Genomic DNA, 4,697 nt, shown 5'->3' with positions numbered 1-4,697 from the left:
ATTCCTGTGGGAAGCTTGAGTCTTGGCTATAGCATCCCTACAAAATATTGGAATAGCAATATGAAAAACTAAAATACAAGTATCAACTATGTTAAAAATCAATAGTAATTTTGTTCAGGAATGCTTTTTTTTTTTTGTCCTTGTACCTGATGACAGGATGAAAAATAATTGAATGCCTTTCTTTAGGCATTAAATTTTCACAGCAATTTGGAAGCTTATAGAAGAGGAAACAGGCTTAGAGAGGTTAATTAAGTTGCTCATGGTCACACAGCTAGTGAGTGGCAGAGCAAGGACTCGAACTTAGCCTGAACAATTCTGTTTGCAGCTGAACCTCCCTGGACTTGAACTTAGCCTGAACAATTCTGTTTGCAGCTGTACCTCCCTGGACTTGAACTTAGCCTGAAAAATTCTGTTTGCAGCTGTACCTCCCTGGGCCCCACAGGGGCCCAGAACAGGCACGAGTGGTGGCTCCGCCAGAGTCTAGGCAGAAGCTTCCTGGAACAAAGGGTGGTGTGACCTGGACATTGGAGTTAATAAATTATGGTCAGAAAATCACAAAGCTGATTGGGGCTCAGGGACACCAGCCAGGACAGACCAGCCCCCAAGCGGGCAGCCAAACAGGCAGGAGGAGCCTCCCATGAAGCTCAAGTCGTGCTGAAGCCGATGGAGGTGGTCACCTGAGCACTCCTAGGGGGGATCAGAGCTGGCCTAGATGGGATCTGAGGCAGGCCCGGAAGAGGTCATTGTTGGCAAACACGCTCTGGGGGCCAGGCTGGGATGGGATTGGGGGCGCCGAGAAAGGAGGCTGCTGCCCCCTTGGGCACAGGAATCAGGGGGGACCCTGGAGTGGGGCCCTGCACCGCTGGGGCTCAGCCAGAGAGCTGCACGCTGAACACGGGTCAGCGCTGTGGAGGGGGCTGTGGCTGCTGAGCTCTGGAGCCAGGTGTCCTCGATGGGCAGTGGCACGGGTATGGACTCGGTGCTGGTGCTGATGTTGCCGATGATGTTGAGCGCCTCCGTGAGGGTGTGGTACATGTGTGTCATCTGGCTGCACCTAGTCAGCCGACTTCACCATAAGTCTGCTCTGGTCCGCCTAGGAGTACAGGTAGGCCAGCAGCTCCTGGTGGATGAAGGCCTTCGTGTTGTTGATCATGAGATACATGACGGTCTTTGGCATGAGGGTGCGAATGGACTTGATGATGGCCACATATTGAGTCCACCAGGTTTCGAATGGTCTCCACCTGTCGCTCCAGTTGGAGGTCCACAGAGGTGGTGTTCTCCTGAGCTACGTCTTCGTTTTCTGTCTGGTCCTTCTCAAGGTAGATGCCGGCTCACAGGAAGGAGGCCTTCCAGCTGTCCACGTCCTCCTGGGAGTCACAGGCCAGCTTCATCTGCTGCAGTTCCTTGTAGAATTTTCTCTGCTCTGTGTTGAAGATGGCGAAGAGGTGCTTGTTGGACATGAAGTCCTTCTTCATGTCGGATCTTGAGGTTGCCCAGAGACAGCATGAACTTCTCTTTCTCCTCCTCATCCTTGTACCAGGACAGCTACTCGGCAGTCAGCACAAACCAGTACTCCTTGGAACCACCCTTCATCAGGCTGATGTTGTTGATAGTCAGCCAGCATCTTCCCCTGATGGGATGGCCCTCTTCCTGTTCAGCTGTGCTCCTCTGCTGGGTATTGGCAAAGCCAATGAGTACTGGTGGTTTGTGTTAATGTAGGACTGTTCGATGTCGATCTGCAGAAGAATCTGGTCCTTGGTTCTCCCCTCCCATTCCCGGATGTAAGTGATGACGATTTGCTCCATCTCCTCTCGCAAACCGGGATTGGAGCTGAACTTCTGGGCACATTTTTTAATGACCGTGGCCAGCTCTGAGACCACAAGATCAACACACTTCAAACTCGGTTATTTGAATTTTACAATCTCTTTTTTTCACAATAGCCTCGAAGACCATGTCGGAGGTGAAGAGCCGCGTCCTGACTCCATGGATGTTCTTAATGGAGTAGCGGATCTCCCGTCTTAAGTCCTTCTCGTCAAACTCTATTTTCACCAGCTCAAACGGGAACCGCTCGTGGAAGATGCGATTGATTCGGGCGACCTCGGAGAGCTCCAGTTTGTCCACCTGATATCCTGAGCCCTCGATCTTCTTCTCAAAATCCACCTTAAACGGCTGGACCATCTGTAGCAGGGCTTTGGTTTTGCAGGTGGGGTCACCAGGCCAGAAGTTCTTGTACTCCTCCACTTCCTTCTCCAGGGACAGCAGCTGGCTCTGGAGCTTGCTACGCAGGGACAGCAGCGAGTCCCGGATGTGGTGGGCCAGTTGTTGATTCCGCGTCTTCTGCAGGTGCGGCGTGCCCGTGTGGTCAGCCATGTGCCGGTAGGCCGGGTGGGAGAGGAAGAACCTCCTCTCAGCTGCAGCGCTACACAGATGTCCTCCTCGCCGTCAATATCCTTCTGTCTGTGGTTCACCACACCAATGTAGCCTCGTCTCAATGAGAGCATCTTGTTCTTTAAGACGTCCCTGGTGTCGGTGCCCTCGTCCATCAGGTTGAGCTTGGTGATGACACTGATGGTCCGTAGGCCTTGGGGATCGACCTTCTTGGCCAGCTTGAGAGCGTCTGAATTGGCCAGGTCCATGCTGGCAGGCGTGACGGCCAGGATGAGGCTGCTTTCCTGGCTGAGGAACTGCAGGATCATGTCCTTGCTCTGGTACTCCATGTCTGGTGGCTGATTGCCCACAGGCACCTTGGTGATACCTGGGAGTTCGATGAGGGTCAAGTTCAACACGTGTGGAGAGTAGACCCAAAGGTTGATGGGCACTGGGGAGATGCCTTTGTTGGTCCCCGTGACCCTGTCGGTGTCTGCTTCAATCTCCTGCTGGACTCCATCAAAGTCTGTAAGCTTTTCAGACTTGCAGTGCAAAAACTTGGCATATTCTGTTTTTGAGAAGATGAGCTACAGAATCAGAGGCTGCCGGGTGACGATACCTGAACCACCGGGAAGGAAGTCCCAGCCCACGAAGTTCTCCAGCACCTAGCTCTTGCCTGCGCTCTGGCTGCCCACCACGGCGATCTGCAGCAGGGCCACGTGGCAGCTCTGACTGATGGCACTGAAGTCATCCTGCAGCTTGGTGACCAGCGGGATCAGCTCTTCCATCCTGCAGTTGTCGCCTCATCCGGTTCTCCTCAGAAATGCTTTTGACAAATAATTTCTGAACAACTATTATCTTCAAAGCACTCCACTAAGCAGTGCTTGGGACACAAATACCAATAAGACGTCAACTGTGTTCTCAATAATTTATAATCTGATAGAAAATAAAGTCCCCAGATGCTCACATCTGTAGCATGCAGGATTACATGTAAAAACACGTTGGAGGTGGCAGGTCCTATTTAAGGCCATCCCAAATGCTAATCTTTGGCTGCTCCCAGGAGGCTGACTAAAAAAATACATTGGAATTCTCCCACCCATGAATCCACAACAATGAAAAGAAAAGTGGGCTTAAAGTTTTAATTCCAGCTCTCCTACTTCACTAGCTAGATGACCTTAGCGATTTCAGCTTAACATTTAATTAACCTGCATCTTTATTTGTATAAAATCAATATAATCATAATGATCAAAGTTAAAACATGTGATTCTAGTATGCAGCATAAATATCTAATAATGATGGCAATAATAATACCTAATACTTATTAAGTACTTATTACCTGCCTGGTGTTTACATATTTTAACTTTTTTAATCTTCAAAATAACTCTGTAACATAGGTACTATTAACTATTAACTCTATAAGTATTGTATTTTATAGATTAGGAAACTAAGACACAGAGCAGTTAAGAACTTTTCCAAAGAGCACACAGCTACCTGTCAGAACTGTAATTCAGATCCAGGGAGACTGGCTCCAGAGTCTATGCTTAAAAATGTTCGTTGAGTGGATTCAGCAAGATTCCTGTAAGAAAGAGGTTGGCAAACCTTTCATAAGAAAATAACTGTCTTCAGTGCCCTTGAATTGAGACTTTTGGATGTAACATTGAAAACAGAGTGAGAAGACATAACCATCATCACATTTACAACAAGATGTGGTTGGATCAAAATATTTCAGCCTAGTGAAATGAAGACTTGGAAAAAACAACAGAGAAATAGTTCATTTTAAATCACATTTTAGAATTAAGAAAGATTTTAAAACTTGTTTCATAATAAACAAATGTCCCAAAGATGACTTCACAATTGAACAGATAAATACTAAATGATTGAGCCTGTTATATCTTCCTCTGACTTTTAATAAAGGCAAAGACATTTGCTTTGCTTGCAGTTTTTCAATAAACTGTTGCCAATATGTATCTATTACAACACAATTTCATTAACTATGAGATCTAATAATTTTGTCTTAAATTAGCTCAACAAATTCATCTTAAATATTCTCAGCTTCCCTGTTTTTCTAAAAATGGGTAATACTTCATTTTTAATACAGAAACTTAACCACAGTTAGTTGATCATCAAAATTGAGAAAGGAACAGCTTTATTTATAAATCCCGGGTTGGTATTACCCGGGATTTATAAATAAAGCTGTTCCTTTCTCAATTTTGATGATCAACTGTGGGCAAGTTTCTGTATTAAAAATAAAATGATTTACTAAAGTTTGAGAACTCATGGACAAAACAAACATGTAGGAATTATGCTGTGGTTCCGTGGCTTCAAGAGCC

At 46.6% G+C, this 4,697-nt stretch overlaps 1 pseudogene; it reads right to left on the bottom strand.

Annotated features, from left to right (window-relative positions):
• Positions 1-708: 708 nt before the first annotated feature.
• On the bottom strand, positions 709-3,155 carry LOC108303046 (annotated as a pseudogene).
• Positions 3,156-4,697: the final 1,542 nt, after the last annotated feature.

This window comes from Cebus imitator, unplaced genomic scaffold (assembly GCF_001604975.1).
Source record: "Cebus imitator isolate Cc_AM_T3 unplaced genomic scaffold, Cebus_imitator-1.0 Scaffold44, whole genome shotgun sequence".
NCBI classification, from domain to species: Eukaryota; Metazoa; Chordata; class Mammalia; order Primates; family Cebidae; genus Cebus; species Cebus imitator.
Note: the sequence above shows the minus strand (reverse complement) of the source record. Positions and strands in the feature narration are given on the sequence as shown.